The sequence below is a fragment of the Pan paniscus genome, chromosome 6, assembly GCF_029289425.2.
Source record: "Pan paniscus chromosome 6, NHGRI_mPanPan1-v2.0_pri, whole genome shotgun sequence".
Lineage (NCBI taxonomy): Eukaryota > Metazoa > Chordata > Mammalia > Primates > Hominidae > Pan > Pan paniscus.
The window spans coordinates 127,368,475-127,392,998 of NC_073255.2; positions in this window are offsets into that span (position 1 = coordinate 127,368,475).

A 24,524-nucleotide genomic window follows, 5' to 3' on the forward strand; every position below is an offset into this window, starting at 1 on the left:
ACTACACCGTTACCTCTATAAACATGGAAATATCTACACCGCTATCTCCATCAACATGGAAATATATACACTGCCATCTCTATAAACATGGAGATATCTACAACGCAATCTACATAAACAAGAAAATACCTGCACTGCCATCTATATAAACATGGAAATATCTACACCGCCATCTCTATAGACATGGAAATATCTACACAGCAATGTGTATATACATGGAAATATCTACACCGCTATCTATATAAACATGGAAATAACTACACCGCTATCTGTATAAACATGGAAATATCTCCAGCGCCATCTACATCTACATGGAAATATCTGCACCACCATCTATATAAACATGGAAATATCTACGCAGTCATCTGTGTAGAGATGGAATTATCAACACCGCCATCTGTACAAAGATGGAAATACTTACAAAGTTATCGGTATAAACATGGAAATATCTACACCGCCATCTCTATAAACATGGAAATATCTACACTGCCATTTGTAGAAAGATGGAAATATCTACACCGCCATCTGTATAAACGTGGAAATATCTACACCGCTATCTGTATAAACATGGAAATATCTACACCGCAATCTGTATAAACATGGAAATATCAACACCGCTATCTGTATAAATATGAAACTTCTAAACTGCTATCCCTATAAAAATGGAAATATCGACACTGATATCTGTATATACACGGAAATATCCTCACTGCTATCTCTATGAACATGGATATATCTACACCGCTATCTAAATAAACATGGAAATATCTCCACTGCCATCTCTATAAACATGGAATTATCTACATCGCAATCTGTATAAACATGGAAATAACTACACCGCTATCAGTATAAACATGGTAATATCTACACTGCTATCTGTATAAACATGGAAATATCTACACTGCGATCTGTATAAACATGGAAATATCTACACCGCGATCTGTAAAAACATGGAAATATCTTCACTGCGATCTGTATAAACATGGAAATATCTACACCGCTATCTCTATAAAGATGGTAATATCTACACCACCATCTATATAAACTTGGAAATATTTACAATGCCATCTGTAGAAAGATGGAAATATCTACACCGCAATCTGTGTAAACATGGAAATATCTACACCGATATCTGTATAAACATGGAAATATCTACAATGCCATCTGTACAAACATGGAAATATCTACACAGTTATATGTAGAAACATTGAAATATCAACACCGATATCTCTATAAACATGGAAATAACTACACCGCTATCTCTATAAACATGGAAATGTATACACTACTATCTCCACCAACATGGAAATACATACACCGCCGTCTCTTTAAACATGGAGATATCTACAACGCCATCTACATAAACAAGAAAGTATCTACACTGCCATCTATATAAACATGGAAATATCTACACAGCCATCTCTATAAACATGGAAATATCTACACTGCCATTTGTAGAAAGATGGAAATATCTACAATGCCATCTGTATAAATGTGGCAATATCTACACCGCAATCTGTGTAAACATGGAAATATCTACACCGATATCTGTAAAAACATGGAAATATCTACATCGCTATCTGTATAAACATGGATATATCTACACCGTTATCTGCATAAACATGGAAATATCTCCACCGCTATCTGTATAAATATGGAAATATCTACACCGCCATTTGAGTAAACATACAAATATCTACAGAGTCATCTGTATACACATAGAAATATCAACACAGCCGTGTGGAAACATGGATGTATCTACACAACTATCTCTATAAACAAGGAAATACCTACAGCGCTATCTCTATAAACATGTAAATATCAACACCACAGTCTCTACAAACATGGAAATATCTACACCGCCATCTATGTAAACATGAAAATCTCTACACCGCTATCTGTATAAAGATGGAAATATCTACACCGCTATCTGTATAAAGATGGAAATATCTACACCGCTATCTCTATAAACATGGAAATATCTACACAGCCATCTGTATAAACATGGAAATATCAACACTGCTATTTCTATAAACATGGAAATATCTACATCGCTATCTGTATAAACAGGGAAATATCTCCACCGCTATCTGTATAAACATGGAAATATCTACACTGCTATCTGTATAAACATGGAAATATCTACACCGCTATCTGTATAAACATGGAAATATCTACAATGCTATCTGTGTAAACATGGAAATATCTACACAGCTATTTGTGTAAACTTGGAAATATCTACACAGGTATCTGTGTAAAAATGGAAATATCAACACGGCAAATTGTGCAAAGAGGGAAATATCTACACCGCTATCTCTGAAAACACGGAAATATCTACAACGCTATCTGTATAAACATGGAAATATCTACACCACTATCTGTATAAACAAGGAATTATCTAAAACACCATCTGTATAAACATGGAAATACCTACACCACTATCTGTAGAAATATGGAAATATCTACACCGTCATCTCTATAAACATGGAAATATCTATACCGCTATCTGTATAAACATGGAAATACCCACACCGCTATCTGTATAAAAATGGAAATAGCCACACCGCTATCTGTATAAACATGGAAATGTCTACACCGATATCTGTATAAATAAGGAAATATCTACACCGCCATCTGTATAAACATGGAAATAACTACACCGATATCTGTATAAATATGGAAATATCCACACCGCTATCTCTATAAACATGGAAATACCTACACCGATTTCTCTATAAACATGGAAATATCTACACTGCAATCTCTATATACATGGAAATATCAACACCGCCATCTCTATAAACATGAAAATATCTACACCGCCATCTTCAGAAACATGGATGTATCTACACCGCCATCTTTATACACATGGAAATATCTGCAACTCTATCTGTGTAAACACAGAATTATCTACACGGCTATTTGTGTAAACATGGAAATATCTGCACCGCTCTCTGTATAAAGATGGAAATATCTACACCACTATCTGTAAAACGTGGAAATATCTACACCGCTCTCTGTATAAACCTGGAAATATCTACACCGCTATCTCTATAAACATGAAAATACTTACACCACCATTTCTATGAGCATGGAAATATTTACACCGCAATCTCTATAGACATAGAAATAACAACACCGCCATCCCTATAAACATGGAAATATCTACACCACCATCTGCATAAACATAGAAATATCTACACAGACATCTGTATAAACATGGAAATATCTACACTGCCATCTGTATAAACTTGGAAATATCTACACTGACATCTGTAGAAAGATGGAAATGTCTACAAAGCGATCTGTATAAACATGGGAATTTCTACACCGCTACCTGTATAAACATGGAAATATCTACACCGCTATCAGTAACAACATGGAAATAACCACACTGCAATCTATATAAACATGGAAATATCTACAATGCCATCTCTTTAAACACGGAAATACCTACACAGCTATCTGTGTAAACATGGAAATAACTACACCGCTATCTGTGTAAATTTGGCAATACTTACAACGCAATCTGTGCAAAGATGGAAATATCTACACCGCTATCTCCGTAAACATGGAAATATCTACACCGCTATCTGTATAAACATGGAAATATCTATACCGCAGTCTCTATAAACATGGAAATATCTCCACCGCTATCTGTGTTAACATGAAAATATCTACATCGCTATCTGAATAATCATGGACATATCTACACCGCAATCTGTATAAACATGTAAATATCTATCATGCTATGTTTGTAAACATGGAAATATCTACACTGCGGTCTGCATAAACATGTTAATATCTACACCACTATCTGTATAAACACGTAAATATCTACACCACGATCTGTATAAACCTGGAAATATCTACACCGCTATCTGTGTAAACATGGAAATATCTTCACCGCTATCTGTACAAACATGAAAATATCTACACCGCCATCTCTATAAACATGGAAATATCTACACTGCCATCTCTATAAAGATGGAAATATCTACAACGCGAGCTGTATAAACATGGAATTATCTACAACGCTAGTTGTATAAACATGGAATTATCTACAACGCTAGTTGTATAAACATGGAAATAGCAACACCGCTATCTGTATAAACATGGAAATACCTACACTGCTATCTGTATAAACATGGAAATATCTACACAACTATCCCTATAAACATGGAAATACCTACACCGCCATCTCTATACACATAGAAATATCTACACCGCTATCTCTATAAACATAGAAATATCTACACCGCCATCTCTATAAACATGGAAATATCTACACCGCCATCTTCATGAACATGGAAATATCTACTTCGCTATCTGTTTAAACATGGAAATATCTACACTGTCATCTGTATAAACATGGAAATATCTAACCTGCCATCTGTGGAAAGATGGAAATATCTACACCACGATCTGTATAAATATGAAAATATCTACACCGCTATCTCTGTAAACATGGAAATACCTACACCACTATCTGTATAAACATGGAAATATCTACATCGCTATCTGTATAAACATGGATATATCTACACCGTTATCTGTATAAACATGGAAATATCTGCACCGCTTTCTGTATAAATATTTAAATATCTACACCGCCATTTGTGTAAACATACAAATATCTACAGAGTCATCTGTATACACATGGAAATATATACACAGCCATCTGTATAAACATGGATGTATTTACACAACTATCTGTATAAACAAGGAAATACCTACTGCGCTATCTCCATAAACATGGAACTATCTACACCACCATCTGTATAAACATGGAAATTTCTACACCGCTATCTGAATAAACAAGGAAATATCTACACCGCCATCTGTAGATACATGGAAATATCTACACCGCAATCTGTATAAACATGGAAATACCTACACCGCTATCTGTAGAAATATGGAAATATATTCAATGCTATCTGTGTAAACTTGGAAATATCTACACAGCTATCTGTGTAAACTTGGAAATATCTACCCAGGTATCTGTGTAAAAATGGAAATATCTATACAGCAATCTGTGAAAAGATGGAAATATCTACACCGCTATCTCTGTAAACATGGAAATATCTACACTGCTTCCTGTATAAACATGGAAATATCTACACCGCTGTCTGTTTAAACAAGGAAATATCTACACCGCCATCTGTACAAACATGGAAATTTCTACACCGCAATCTGTATAAACATGGAAATACCTACACCGCAATCTGTATAAACATGGAAATATCTACAATGCTATCTCTGTAAACATGGAAATATCTACACAGCTATCTGTGTAAACTTGGAAATATCTAAACCGCTATCTCTGTAAGTTTGGCAATACCTACACCACAATCATTGCAAAGTTAGAAATAGCTACACCGCTATCTCTGTAAACATGGAAATATCTACACCGATATCTGTATAAACATGGAAATAACTACACTGCCATCTGTATAAACATGGAAATACCTACACCACTTTCTCTATAAACATGAAAATATCTACACTGCTATCTCTATATACATAGAAATATCTACACCTCCATCTCTATAAACATGAAAATATCTACACCGCCATCTTCAGAAACATGGATGTATTTACACCGCCATCTGTATAAACATGGAAGTATCTACACCACTATCTGTATAAATATGGAAATATCTTCACTGCCATCTGTATAAACATGGCAATATCTACACCGCCATCTGTATAAAGATGGAAATATCTACACCGAAATCTGTATATATATGGAAATATCTACACCACTATCTGTATAAAGAAGGAAATACCTACACCGCCATCTGTATAAACATGGAAATACCTACACCGCTATCTGTAGAAATATGGAAATATCTACACCGCTATCACTATAAACATGGAATTACCAACACCGCTTTCTCTATAAATGTGGAAATATCTACATCGCAATCTCTATAAACATGGAATTATCTACACCGCCATCTCTATAAACATGAAAATATCTACACCGCCATCTTCAGAAACATGGCTGTATCTTCACCGCCATCTGTATAAAGATCGAAATATCTACACCACTATCTGTATAAACATGGAAAAATCTTCACTGCCATCTGTATAAAGTTGGAAATATCTGCACTGCGAGTTGTATAATCATGGAAATATCTTCACCGCTATCTCTATAAACATGGAAATACCTACAACGCCATCTCTATAAACATGGAAATATCTACACCGCTATCTGTATAAAAATGGAAATATCTGTACCGCTATCTGTATAAACCTGGAAAGATCTACACAGCTATCTGTATAAATATGGAAATATCTACAACGCTGTCTCTCTAAACATGGAAATGTCTACACTGCTATCTGTATAAGCATGGAAATATCTACATCGTTATCTCTATAAACATGAAAATATCTTCACTGACATATGTATAAACATGGAAATAACTTCAGAGTCATCTGTATAAACATGGAAATATCTACACCACCATCTGTATAAACATGGAAATATCTACACGGAAAGCTGTATAAACATGGAAATATCTAGACAGTCATCACTATAAACATGGAAATATCTAAACCGCTATCTGTATAAACATGGAAATATCTACAACGCTATCTGTGTAAACATGGAAATATTTACAACGCTATCTGTGTAAACATGGAAGTATCTACACAGCTATCTGTAAAACGTGGAAATATCTACACATCTATCTGTATAAACGTTGAAATATCTAAACCGCTATCTGTATAAATGTGGAAATATCTTCAACGCTATCTGTATAAAAGTGGAAATATCTACATCGCTATCTGTATAAACGTGGAAATACCTTCATCGCTATTTATATAAACCTGGAAATATCTACACCGCTATCTGTATCAACGTGGAAATAACTACACCGCTATCTGTATAAACATGGAAATATCTACAATGCTATCTCTGTATACCTGTAAATATCTACACAGCTATCTGTGTAAACTTGGAAATACCTACACCGCTATCTGTGTAAAGTTGGCAATATCTACACCGCAATCTGTGCAAAGATGGAAATATCTACTCTGCTATCTCTGTAAACAAGGAAATATCTACTCCGCTATCTGTATAAAAATGGAAATATCTACAGCGCCATCTGTATGAACATGGAAATATCTACAGCGCCATCTCTGTAAACATTGAAATATCTACATTGCCATCTTTAAAAATATGGAATTATCTACCCAGTCATTTGTATAAACATGGATATATCTACAACGCCATCTCTATAAACATGGAAATATCTACACCATCTGTTTAAGCATGGAAATATCTACACAGCCATCTGTGTAAACATGGAAATATCTACACCGCTATCTCCATAAACACGGAAATACCTACACCGCTATCTCTATAAACATGGAAATATGCACACCGCCATCTGTATAAACATGGAAATTCTTACAAAGTTATCTGTATAAACATGGAAATATCTACACCGCGGTCTGTATAAACATGGAAATATCTACACAGACATCTGTATATACATGGAAATATCTACACCGCCATCTGCATATCCATGGAAATATCTATGCCAAAATCTGTATAAACTTGGAAATATCTACACGGCCATCTGTGTATAGATGGAAATATCAACACTGCCATCTGTACAAACATGGAAATATCTACACCGCTATCTCTATAAACATGGAAATATCTACACTGCCATCTGTAAAAACATGGAAATACCTATACAGTCATCTGTATAAACATGGGAGTATCTACACCACCATCTGTATAAAGATGGAAATATCTACAATGCCATCTGTATACACATGGAAATATCTACACAGCCATCTGTATAAACATGTAAATATCTACACTGCTATCTCTGTAAACATGGAAATATCTACACCGCCATCTGTATAAACATGAAAATATCTACACTGCCATCTCCATAAACATGGAACTATCAACTCCGCCATCTGTATAAACATGGAAACACCTACACCGCCATTTGTGTGAATAAGGAAATATCTACAATGCCATCTGTATAAAGATAAAAATATCTGCACCGCGAGCTGTATAAACATGGAAATATCTACATCGCTATCTGTATAAACGTGGAAATACCAACACCGCTATCGGTATAAACATGGAAATATCTACAACGCCATCTACATAAACATGGAAATAACTTCACCACTATGTCTACAAACATGGAAATATCTACACCGCTATCTCTATAAACATGAAAATATCTACATCGCCATCTGCATATCCATGGAAATATCTGCACTGCCATCTGTATAAAGATGGAAATATCTAAACAGCAATCTGTGTACAGATGGAAATATCAACACCGCCATCTGTACAAACATGGAAATATCTACACCGCTATCTGTATAAACTTAGAAATATCTACACTGCAGTCTGTTTAAACATGGAAATATCTACACCGGTATCTGTATAAACATGGAAATATGTACACCACGATCAGTATAAACATGGAAATATTTTCACCACTATCTGTATAAACTTGGAAATATCTACACTTCTATCTCTATAAATATGGAAATATCTACACCGCCATGTGTATAAACATGGAAATAACTACACAGTCATGTGTAGGAACACGGAAATATCTACACCATCGTTTGTATAAAGATGGAAATCTCTACAACGTTATCTGTATAAACATGGATATATGTACACAGCCCTCTGTATAAATATGGAAATATCTGCAAAGGCATCTGTATAAACATGGAAATATCAACACTGCCATCAGTACAAACATGGAAATATCTGCACGGCTATCTGTATAAACATTGAAATATGTACACCGCGGTCTGTTTAAACATGTTAATACCTACACCGCTATCTGTATAAACATGTAAATATCTACACCACGTTCTGTATAAATATGGAAATATGTACACCGCTATCTGTATAAACATGGAAATACCTACACAGCCATCTGTGTAAACATGGAAATATCTACTCTGCTAACTCTATAAACATGGAAATACCTACAACGCTATCTCTATAAACATGGAAATACCTACAACGCAATCTCCATCAACATGTAAGTATCTACACTGCTATCTGTATAAACATGGAAATTCTTCACCGTTATCTCTATAAACATGGAAATACCTACACTGCCATCTGTATAAACATACAAATATCTACAAAGTCATGTGTATAAACATGGAAATATCTACACCACCATCTCTATAAACATAGGAATATCTACACTGCCATGTGTATACACATGGAAATATCTACACATCCATCTGTATAAACATGGAAATATCTCCACCTCTATCTCTATAAACATGGAAATATCTACACATCCAGCTGCATAAACATGGAAATATCTACACTGCAATGTACACACATGGAAATATCTACACAGCCATCTCTATAAACATGGAAATATCTACACTGCTACCTCTATAAACATGGAAATACCTACAAAGCAATCTGTATAAACATGGAAATATCTACATCGCTCGTTGTATAAACATGGAAATATCACCACCGCTATCTGTTTATATATGGAAATATCTACACCGCTATCTGTATAAGAATGGAAATATCTACACAGTCAACTGTATATACATGGAAATATCTACACCACCATCTCTTTAAACATGGAAATATCTACACTGCCATCTGTAAACATGGAAATATCTACCCAGTCATCTGTATATACATGGAAATCTCTACACCACCATCTCTATAAACATGCAAATATCTACACTGCCGTCTGTATACACATAGAAATGACTACAGAGCCATCAGTATAAACATGGAAACATCTGCACCGTTATCTCTATACACATGGAAATACCTACCCTGTAATCTCTATAAACATGGAAATATCTACACCACAATCTCTATAAACATGGAAATATCTACACAGCTATCTATATAAACAAGGAAATACCTACACCGCAATCTGTATATACATGGAAATATCTACACCGCTATCAGTATAAATATGGAAATATCTACACCGCTATCTGTATAAATATGGAAATATCTACACCGCTATCTCTATATACATGGAATTGTCTACAGCGCTATCTGTATAAACATGGAAATAACTACACCGCCATCTCTATAAATCTGCAAATATCTACACCGCAATCTGTATAAACATGGAAATAACTACACTGCTATCTGTATAAACATGGAAATATCTACACCGCTATCTGTATAAACTTGGAAATATCTACACTGCCATCTGCATAAACTTGGAAATATCTCCACCGCTATCTGTATAAACATGGATATATCTACCTAGCTATCTGTATAAACATGGAAATATCTTCATCGCTATATGTATAAACAGGGATATATCTCCACCGCTGTCTCTATAAACATGGATATATCTACACCACTATCTTTATAAACATGGAAATATCTACACCGCTTTCTGTATAAACATGGAAATATCTAAACCGCTATCTGTATAAACATGGAAATATCTACAACGCTATCTGTATATACATGGAAATATCTACACGGCTATCTGTATAAACATGGAAATATCTACACCGCTATCTGTATAAATATGGAAATATATATACCGCTATCTCTATAAACATGGAAATGTTTACACCGCTATCTGCATAAACATGGAAATATCTTCATGGCTATCTCTATAAACTTGGAAATATCTACACAGCTATCTATATAAACAAGGAATTAACTACACCGCAGTCTGTATAAACATGGAATTATCTACACTGCTTTCTGTATAAATATGGATATATCTACACCGCTATCTCTATAAACATGGAAATGTCTACACAGCTATCTGTATAAACATGGAAATATCTACATGGCTATGTCTATAAACATGGAAATATCTACACCGCCGCCTGTAAAAACATGGAAATACCTAAACAGTCATCTGTATAAACATTGAAATATCTACACCGCTATCTCTATAAAAATGGAAATACCTACACCGCAATTTGTATAAACATGGAAATATCTACACCGCTATCAGTATAAACATGGATATATCTACACCACTATCTGTAAAAACATGGAAATATATACACTGCCATCTGTATAAACATGGAAATAGGCACACCGCTATCTGTGAAATCATGGAAATATCTACACCAACATCTGAATAAACATGGAAACATCTATACAGCTATCTGTAGAAATATGGAAATAACTACACCGCTATCTGTATAAATATGGAAATATCTACAGCGCTATCTCTATAAACATGGAAATTTCTACATCGCTATCTGTATAAACATGGAGATATCTACACGGTTTTCTATGTAAACATGGAAATATCTAAAGTGCCTTCTGTATAAACATGGAAATAACTACAGAGTCATCTGTATAAACATGATAATATCTACACCACCGTCTGTATAAACATGGAAATATCTACACTGCCATCTGTATAAACATGGAAATATCTACAAAGCCATCTATATAAAAATGGAAATATCTACACCGCTTTCTGTATGAACATGGAAATAGCCACACCGAAATCTGTATAAACATGGAAATATCTACACCGCCATCTGCAAAAACTTGGAAATATCTAAACGGTCATCTGTAAAAACATGGAAATATCCACACTGCCATCTGTATACACATGGAAATGTACACAGCACTATCTGTATAAACATGGGAAAATCTACATCGCTATCTGTATAAACATGGAAATATCTCCACCGCTATCTGTATGAACATGGAAATATCTACACCGCCATCAGTATAAACATGGAAATAACTTCACCGCTATCAGTATAAATATGGAAATATCTACAACGCCATCTCTATAAACATGGAAATGTCTACACCGCCATCTGTATAAACATGGATATATCTACACCGCCATCTCTATAAATATAGAAATATCTACACCGATACATGTATAAACATGGAAATATCTACAACACTATCTCTGTAAACATGGGAATACCTTCACAGTTATCTGTGTAAACAAGGAAATATGTACACTGCTATCTGTGTAAAGATGGAAATATCTTCTACGCAATATGCGCAAATATGGAAATATCTACACCGCTATCTCTGTAAACATGGGAATATCTATACCGCTATCTGTATATACATGGAAATATCTACACTGCTGTCTGTATAAATATGGAAATAAATACATCGCTATGTGTATAAACATGGAATTATCTACACCGCTATCTCTATAAACATAGAAATATCTAAAACGATATCTGTATAAACATGGAAATATCTACACCACCATCAGCATAAACATGGAAATAACTACACCGCCATATATATAAACATGGAAATATCTACACTGCCATCTCTATAAACATAGAAACATCTACACTGTCATCTGTAGAAAGATGGAAATATCTGCACCGAGATCTTCATAAACATGGAAATATCCACACCTCTACCTGTATAAACATGGAAATATCTTCACCACTATCTGTATAAACATGGAAATATCTACACTGCCATCTGTATAAACGTGGAAATATCTACACTGCCATCTCTAAACACATGGAAATACCTACACCGCTATCTGTATAAGCATGGAAATATCTACACCGCTATCTTTATAAACATGGAAATATCTACACCGATATCTGTATAAACATGGGAATATCTACAACAATATCTGTGTAAACAGGGAAATATCTACACACCTCTCTGTGTCAACATGGAAATATGTACACCGCTATCTGTGAAAGATGAAAACATGTACACCACAATCTGTGCAAATATCAATATATCTACACCGCTATATCTGTAAACATGGAAATATCTACCCCGTTATGTGTATAAACATGGAAATATCTACACCGCTATCTGTATAAACATGGAAATTTCTACTCTGCTATCTCTATAAGTATTGAAATACCTAAAACGCAGTCTCTATAAACATGGAAATGCCTACACCGCTATCTGTAAACATGGAAATATCTACAACACTATCTTTATAAACTTGGAAATATCAACACCGCCTTGTGTATAAACATGGAAATAAACCCACCGCTATCTGTATAAACATGGAAATATCTCCAACGCTATCTCTATAAACATTTAAATATCTACACCGCTATCTGTATAAACATGGAAATATCTCCAATTCTATCTGTATAAACATGGAAATATCTACACCGCTATCTGTATAAACATGGGAATATCTACATTGCTATCTGAATAAACATGGAAATATCCCCAGCGCTATCTCTATGAACATGAAAATATCTACACCACTATCTTTGTAAACATGGAAATATCTTCACCGCTACCTGTATAAACATGGAAATATCTACAACACTATCTGTGTAAACATGGGAATATCTTCACAGTTATCTGTGTAAACATTGAAATATCTACACCGCTATCTTTGTAAAGATGGAAATATCTTCACCGCTATCTGTGTAAAGATGGAAATATCTTCACTGCAATATGCGCAAATATGGAAATATCTACACCGCCATCTCTGTAAACATGCAAATATCTGCAGCGCTATCTGTATAAACATGGAAATATCTGCACTGCTATCTGTATAAACATGGAAATATCTCCATGGCTATCTCTGTAAACATGGAAATATCTACACCGCCATCTGTATAAACATGGAAATACCTACACAGTCATCTGTATAAACATGGAAAAATCGACACCACTATCTGTATACACATGGAAACATCTACAACGCCATCGGTATAAACATGGAAATATCTACACAGCCGTCTGTATAAACATGGAAATATCTATTCAGCCATCTCTATAAACATGGAAGTATCTACACAGCTATCTGTATAAATATGGAAATAGTCACACTGCTATCTGCATAAACATGGAAATATCTACCCCTCCATTTGGAAAAACATGGAAATATCTACACAGTCATCTGTATAAACATGGAAATATCTACATCGCTATCTGTATAAACATGGAAATATCTCCAGCGCTATCTCTATAAACATGGAAATATCTACACCGTTATCTTTGTAAACATGGAAATATCTACACAGCTACCTGTATAAACATGGAAATATCTACAACACTATCTGTGTAAACATGGGAATACCTTCACAGCTATCTGTGTTAACGTGGAAATATGTACGCCTCTATCTGTGTAAAGATGGAAATATCTACCCCGAAATACGCGCAATTATGGAAATATCTACACAGCTATCTCTGTAACCATGCAAATATCTACACCGCTATCTGTATAAACACGGAAATATCTTCACTGCTATCTGCATAAACATGGAAATATCTACATGGCTATCTCCATAAACATGGAAATATCTACACCGCCATCTGTATAAACATGGAAATACCGACACAGCCATCTTTATAAACATGGAAAAATCTACACCACTATCTGTATAAACATGGAAATATCTACACAGCCATCTGTATAAACATGGAAATATCTACACAGCCATCTGTATAAACATGGAAATATCTACACTGCCATCTGTATAAACATGGAAATATCTACACAGACATCTGTATAATCATGGAAATATCTACACAGCCATCTCTAAAAACATGGAAATATTTACATTGCTATCTGTATAAACATGGAAATTGCCACAACTCTATCTGCATAAACATGGAAATATATACACCGCCATCTGTAAAAACATGGAAATATCGACACAGTCATCTGTATAAACATGGAAATATCTACACCTACACGTGTATAAACATGGAAATATCTACACTGCCATCTGTATACACATGGAAATATCTACACAGCCATCTGTATAAACACGGAAATATCTACACCGCTATCTCCATAAACATGGAAATTCCTACACCGCAATCTGTATAAACATGGAAATATCTACACCACTATCTGTATAAACATGGAAGTATCTCCACAGCTATCGGTAAAAATATGGAAATATCTACACCGCTATCTCCATAAACATGGAAATATCTACACCGCTAGCTGTATAAACATGGAAATATCTACTTGGCTATCTCTAGAAACATGGAAATATCTACACTGCCATCTGTACAAACATGGAAATACCTACACAGTCGATTGCATAAACATGAAAATATCTACACCACTATCTGTATAAACATGGAAATATCTACACCGTTATCTTTGTAAACATGGAAATATCTACACCGCTACCTGTATAAACACGGAAATACCTACATCACTATCTGTGTAAACATGGGAATATCTTCACAGCTATCTGTGTAACCATGGAAATATGTACACCGCTATCTGTGTAAAAATGGAAATATCTACACCGCAATATGCGCAAATATGGAAATATCTACACCGCTATATCTGTAAACATGGAAATATCTACACCGCTATCTCTGTAAACATGGAAATATCTACACCGCTATCTGTATAAACTTGGAAATACCTACACATTCATCTGTATAAACATGGAAAAATCTACACCACTATCTGTATAAACATGGAAATATCTCCACTGCCATCTGTATAAACATGGAAATATCTACACAGCCATCTGTATAAACATGGAAATATCTACACAGCCATCTCTATAAACATGGAAATATCTACAGAGCTATCTGTATAAACATCGAAAGAGCCACACCGCTATCTGTATAAACATGGAAATATCTACACCGCCGTCTGTAAAAACAAGGAAATATCTACACAGTCATCTGTAAAAACATGGAAATATCTACATCTCCATGTGTATAAACATGGAAATATCTACACCGTCATCTGTATACACATGGAAATACCTACACAGCCATCTGTATAAACATGGAAATATCTATACCGCTATCTCCATAAACTTTGAAATACCCACACCGCAATCTGTATAAACATGGAAATATCTACACCGCAATCTGTATAAACATGGAAGTATCTACACTGCTATCTGTAAAAATATGAAAATATCTACACCGCTATCTCTATAAACATGGAAATATCTACACCGCTAGCTGTATAAACGTGGAAATATCTACTTGGCTCTCTCTAGAAACAGGGAAATATCTACACCGCCATCTGTATAAACATGGAAATATCTACACAGTCGATTGCATAAACATGGAAATATCTACACCACTATCTGTGTAAACATGGAAATATCTACACTGCTATCTTTATAGACATGGAAATATCTACACTGCTATCTGTATAAACATGGGAATATCTACAACAATGTCTGTGTAAACATGGAAATATCTACAGAGCTATCAGTGTAAACATGGAAATATGTACACCAATATCTGAGTAAAGATGAAAATATGTACACCGCAATCTGTACAAATATCAAAATATCTACTACGCTATCTCTTTAAACATGGAAATATCTTCCCCGTAATCTGTATAAACATGGAAATATCTACACCGCTATCTGTATAAACATGGAAATATCTACACCGCTATCTCTATAAATATTGAAATATCTACAACGATATCTCTATAAACATGGAAATGCCTACACAGCTATCTGTATAAACATGGAAATATCTACATGGCTATCTCTATAAACATGGAAATATCTACACCGCCATCTGTATAAACATGGAAATAACTACACAGTCATATGTATAAACATGGAAACATCTACAACACTATCTATATAAACATGGCAATATCTACACTGCCATCTGTATAAACATGGAAATGTCTACACCGCCATCTGTATAAACATGGAAATATCTCCAACGCTATCTGTATAATCTCAGAAATATCTGCACTGCTATCTGTATAAACATGGAAATATCTACATGGCTATATCCATAAACATGGAAATATCTACACCGCCATCTGTACAAACATGGAAATACCTACACAGTCATCTCTATAAACATGGAAAAATCTACACCTACAGGTATATAAACATGGAAATATCTACACTGCCATCTGTATACACATGGAAATATCTACACAGCCATCTGTATAAACATGGAAATATCTACACCGGTATCTCCATAAACATGGAAATACCTACACAGCAATCTGTATAAACATGGAAATGTCTACACCGTTATCTGTATAAACATGGAAATATCTACACCGCTATCTGTTAAAATATCGAAATATCTACACCGCTATCTCTATAAACCTGGAAATATTTACACTGCTTGCTGTATAAACATGGAAATATCTACTTGGCTATCTCTAGAAACATGGAAATATCTACACCGCCATCCGTATAAACATGGAAATACCTACACAGTCAATTGCATAAACATGGAAATATCTACACCACTGTCTGTATAAATATGGAAATATCTACACCGCTATCTGTATAAACATGGAAATACCTACACCGCTATCTATATAAACATGGAATTATCTACACCGCTATCTCTATAAACATAGAAATATCTAAAACGCCATCTCTATAAACATGGAAATATCTACACCGCCATCAGCATAAACATGGAAATAACTACACCGCCGTCTGTATAAACATGGAAATATCTACACCGCCATCTCTATAAACATAGAAACATCTGCACTGTCATCTGTTGAAAGATGGAAATACCTACACCGAGATCTGCATAAACATGGAAATATCTACACCTCTACCTGTATAAAGATGGAAATAGCTACACAGCTATCAGTATAAATATGGAAATATTTACACCGCTATCTCTATGAACATGGAAATGTCTACACCGCCATCTGTAAAAACATGGAAATATTTACACAGTCATCTGTATAAACATGGAAATATCTACACCTAAATTTTTAAAACATGGAAATATCTACACTGCCATCTGAATACACATGAAAATATGTACACAACCATCTGTATAAACATGGAAATATCTACACTGTTATCTCTATAAACATGCAAATACCTACACCACCATCTGTATACATGGAAATATCTACACCGCTATCTGTATAAACATGGAAATATCTACACCGCTATCTGTATAAACTTGGAAATATCTACACCGCCATCTGTATAAACATGGAAATTTCTCCACCGCTATCTGTATAAAAATGGAAATACCTCCACCGCTATCTGTAAACATGGAAATATCTACACTGCTATCTGTATAAACATGGAAATATCTACACAGCCATGTGTATATACATGGAAATATCTACACCGCTATCCATATAAACATGGAAATAACTGCACCGCTATCTGTATAAACATGGAAATATCTACACCGCCATCTACATATCAATGGAAATATCTGCGCCGCCATCTGTATAAACATGAAAATATCTACACGGTCATCTGTGTATAGATGGAAATGTCAACACCGCCATCTGTACAAACATGGAAATATCTACACAGCCATGTGTATATACATGGAAATATCTACACCGCTATCCATATAAACATGGAAATAACTGCACCGCTATCTGTATAAACATGCAAATATCTACACCGCCATCTACATATCCATGGAAATATCTGCGCCGCCATCTGTATAAACATGAAAATATCTACACGGTCATCTGTGTATAGATGGAAATATCAACACCGCCATCTGTACAAACATGGAAATATCTACACCGCTATCTCTATAAACATGGAAATATCTACACCGTGATCTGTATAAACATGGAAATATTTAAACCGCTATCTGTATAAACATGGAAATTTCTACACTGTTGTCTGTATAAATATGGAAATATCTACACCGCCATCTGTATAAACAAGGAAATACTTATACAGTCATCTGTGTAAACATGGAAATATCTATACCACCATCTGTATAAACATGGAAATATCTAAAATGCCATCTGTATACACATGGAAATACCTACACGGCAATCTGTGTATAGATGGAAACATCAACACCGCCATCTGTACAAACATGGAAATATCTACACTGCTATCTCTATAAACACGGAAATATCTACACTGCGGTCTGTATAAGCATGGAAATATCTACACCGCTATCTGTATAAACATGGAAATATCTAGACCGCAAACTTTATAAACATGGAAATATGTACAACGTGATCTGTATAAACATGGAAATATCTACACAGCTATCTGTATAAACATGGAAATATCTACACAGCTATCTCTATAAACATGGAAATATCTACACCGCCATCTGTATAAGCATGGAAATAACTACAAAGTCATGTGAATAAACATGTAAATATCTGCAAAGCCATCTGTATAAACATGGAAATATCTACACAGCCATCTGTATATACATGGAAATATCTACGCCGCTATCTGTATAAACATGGAAATAACTACACCGCTATTTGTATAAACAAAGAAATATCTACACCGTGACTTGTATAAACATGGAAATATTTACACCGCTATCTGTATAAACATGGAAATTTCTACACCGTTATCTGTATAAATATGGAAATATCTACGCCGCTATCTCTATAAACATGTACATATCTACACCGCCATCTGTATAAACATGGAAATACCTATACAGTCATCTGTGTAAACATGGAAATATCTACACCACCATCTGTATAAACATGGAAATATCTACAATGCCATCTGTATACACATGGAAATACCTACACGGCAATCGGTTTATAGATGGAAACATCAACTCCGCCATCTGTACAAACTTGGAAATATCTACACTGCTATCTGTATAAACATGGAAATATCTACACAGCTATCTCTATAAACATGGAAATATCTACAAAGCCATTTGTATAAACAGGGAAATACCTACACAGTCATGTGTAGGAACATGGAAATATCTCCACTGCCATCTGTATAAACATAGAAATATCTACACAGCCCTCTGTAAATATGGAGATATCTGCATAGGCATCTGTATAAAAATGGAAATATCTGTACCGCTATCTGTATAAACATGGAAATGCCTACACCGCTGTCTCTATAAACATGGAAGTATGTACACCGCTATGTGTATAAACATGGAAATATATCCACTGCTCTCTGTATAAACCTGTAAATATCTACAGCGCCTCCTCTATAAACATTGAAATATCCACATTGCCATCTGTAAAAACATGGAAATATCTACACAGTCATCTGAATAAACATGGAAATATCTACACCACCATCTGTATAAACATGGAAATACCTACAATACCATCTGTATACACATGGGAATATCTACACAGTCATCTGAATAAACATGGAAATATCTTCACTACCATCTGTATAAACATGGAAATACCTACAATACCATCTGTATACACATGGAAATATCTACACAGACATCTGCATAAATATGGAAATATCTAGCCCACCATCTGTATAAACATGGAATTATGTACACTGCCATCTGTAGAAAGATGGATATATCTACACCGCTATCTCTATAAATATGGAAATATCTACACCGCCATCTCTATAAACATGGAAATATCTACACTGCCATCTCCATAAAGATTGAAGTATCTTCTCCGCCATGTGTATAAACACGGAAATATCTACACCACCATCTGTGTAAACATGGAAATATCTACACCGCTATCTGTATAAACATGGAAATATCTACAGCGCCATCTGCATGTCCATGGAAATATATACGCCGCCATCTGTATAAACATGGAAATATCTACACAGCCATCTGTATAAACACGGAAATATCTACACCGCAATCTGTATAAACATGGAAATATCTACACCGCGATCTGTATAAACATGGAAATACCTTCACCACGATCTGTATAAACATGGAAATATCTACAAAGCTATCTCTATAATCATGGAAATATCTACACCACTATCTGTATAAACATGGAAATATCTACACTGTCATCTATATAAACATGGAAATATCTAAACTGCCATCTGTGGAAAGATGGAAATATCTACACCACGATCTGTGCATATATCAAAATATCTACACCGCTATCTGTGTAAAGATGGAAATATCTACACCGCAATCTGTGTAAAGATGGAAATATCTACACTGCTATATCTGTAAACATGGAAATATCTACGCCACTGTCTCTGTAAACATGGAAATATCTACGCCACTATCTGTATAAATATGGAAATATCTACATCGCTATCTGTATAAACAAGGATATATCTACACCGTTATCTGTATAAACATGGAAATATCTACACCGCTATCTGTATAAATATGGAAATATCTACACCGCCATTTGTGTAAACATAAAAATATCTACAGAGTCATCTGTATACACTTGGAAATATCTACACAGGCATCTGTATAAACATGGATGTATCTACACAACTATCTCTATAAACAAGGAAATACTTACAGCGCTATCTCTATAAACATGGAAATATCAACGCCACAATCTCCACAAACATGGAAATATCTACATCGCTATCTGTATAAACAGGGAAATATCTCCATCAATATCTGTATAAACATGGAAATATCTACACTGCTATCTTTATAAACAAGGAAATATCTACACCGCTATCTGTATAAACATGGAAATATCTTCAACGCTATCTGTGTAAACATGGAAATATCTACACAGCTATCTGTGTAAACTTGGAAATATCTACACAGGTACCTTTGTAAAAATGGAAATATCTACACGGCAATCTGTGCAAAGAGGGAAATATCTACACCGCTATCTGTATAAATATGGAAATATCCACACCACTATCTCTATAAACAAGGAAATACCTACACCGATTTCACTATATACATGGAAATATCTACACTGCAATCTCTATATACATAGAAATAGCTACACAGCCTTCTGTATAAACACGAAAATATCTACACCGCCATCTTCAGAAACATGGATGTATCTACACCGCCATCTGTTTAAACATGGAAATATCTACCCCATTATCTTTATAAACATGGAAATACCTTCACTGCCATCTGTAAAAACATGGAAATATCTACACCGCCATCTCTATAAACACGGAAATATCTACACCCCTATCTGTATAAATATGGAAATATCTACACCGCCATCTCTATAAACATGGAAATATCTACACCACGATCAGTATAAACATGGAAATATCTACACCGCTATCTGTATAAACATGGAAATATCTCCACTGCTATCTCTATAAACATCGAAATACCTACACCGCCATCTGTATAAACATGGAAATACTTACAAATTTACCTGTATAAACATGGAAATATCTGCACCGCCATGTGTAAAAACATGGAAATATCTACACAGCCATGTGTATATACATTGAACTATCTACACCACTATCTATATAAACATGGAAATAACTACACCGCTATCTGTATAAACATGGAAATATCTACACCGCCATCTACATATCCATGGAAATATCTGTGCTGCCATCTGCATAAACATGGAAATATCTACACGGTCTTCTGTGTATAGATGGAAATATCAACACCGCCATCTATACAAACATGGAAATATCTGCACCGCTATCTGTATAAACATATAAATATCTACATAGCTGTCTGTATAAACATAGAAATATCTACACCGCTATCTGTATAAACATGGAAATATCTACACCGCTATCTCTATAAACATGGAAATATCTACACCGTGATCTGTATAAACATGGAAATATTTACACTGCTATCTGTATAAACATGGAAATTTCTACACCGTTATCTGTAGAAATATGGAAATATCTACACCGCTCTCTCTATAAGCATGGAAATATCCACACCGCCATCTTTATAAACATGGAAATACCTATAGAGTCATCTGTGTAAACATGGAAATATCTACACTACCATCTGTATAAACATGGAAATATCTTCAATGCCATCTGTATACACATGGAAATACCTACACGGCAATCTGTGTATAGATGGAAACATCAACACCGCCATCTATACAAACATGGAAATATCTACACTGCTATCTCTATAAACATGGAAATATCTACACTGCGGTCTGTATAAACATGGAAATATCTACACCGGTATCTGTATGAACATGGAAATATCTACACCATGATCTGTATAAACATGGAAATATATACACCGCTATCTGTATAAACATGGAAATTTCTGCACCGGTATCTCCATAAACATGGAAATATCTACAAAGACATCTGTGTAAACATGGAAATACCTACACAGTCATGTGTAGGAACATTAAAATATCTACACTGCCTTCTGTATAAACATAGAAATATCTACATAGCCCTCTGTATAAATATGGAAATATCTGCATAGGCATCTGTGTAAACATGGAAATATCTGCACTGCTATCTGTATAAACATGGAAATACCTACACCGCTGTCTCTATAAACATGGAAATATGTACACCGCTATGTGTATAAACATGGAAATATCTCCACTGCTCTCTGTATAAACATGGAAATATCTCCACCGTTATCTGTATAAACATGGAAATATCTACAGGGCCATCTCTATAAACATTGAAATATCTACACTGCCATCTGTAAAAACATGGAAATATCTACACAGTCATCTGAATAAAGATGGAAATATCTTCACCACCATCTGTATAAACATGGAAATACCTACAATACCATCTGTATACACCTGGAAATATCTACACAGACATCTGTATAAATATGGAAATACCTACACCGCCATCTGTAAACATGGAAATATCTACACTGCCATCTGTAGAAAGATGGAAATATCTACACCGCTATCTCTATAAATATGGAAATATCTACACCGCCATCTCTATAAACATGAAAATATCTACACTGCCATCTCCATAAAGATGGAAGTATCTACTCTGCCACGTGTATAAACACGGAAATATCTACACCACTATCTGTGTAAACATGGAAATATCTACACCGCTATCTCTTTAAACATGGAAATATCCACACCGCCATCTGCATGTCCATGGAAATATCTACGCCGCCATCTATATAAACATGGAAATATCTACACGGCCATCTGTGTATAGATGGAAATATCAACACCGCCATCTGTAGAAACATGGAAATATCTACACCGCTATCTCTATAAACATGGAAATATCTGCACTGCCATCTGTAAAAACATGGAAATACGTATACAGTCATCTGTATAAACATGGAAATATCTACAATGCCATCTGTATACACATGGAAATATCTACACAGCCATCTGTATAAACATGTAAATATCTACACTGCTATCTCTATAAACATGGAAATATCTACACCGCCATCTCTATAAACATGAAAATATCTACACTGCCATCTCCATCAACATGGAACTAACTACTCTGCCATCTGTAGAAACATGGAAACATCTACACCGCCATCTGTGTGAATAAGGAAATATCTACAATGCCATCTGTATAAAGATATAAATATCTGCACCGCGAGCTGTATAAACATGGAAATATCTACATCGCTATCTGTATAAACGTGGAAATACCAACACCGCTGTCGGTATGAACATGGAAATATCTACAACGCCATCTATATAAACATGGAAATATCTACACCGCTATGTCTATAAGCATGGAAATACCTACACCGCTATCTCTATAAACATGGAAATATCTACACCGCTATCTGTAAAAACATGGAAATATCTACACCGCGATCTGTATGAACATGGAAATATCTACACCGCGATCTGTACAAACATGGAAATATCTTCACCACGATCTCCGTAAACATGGAAATAACTACACCTCTATCTGTATAAACATCGTAATATCTACACCACCATCTATATAAACATGGAAATATCTAC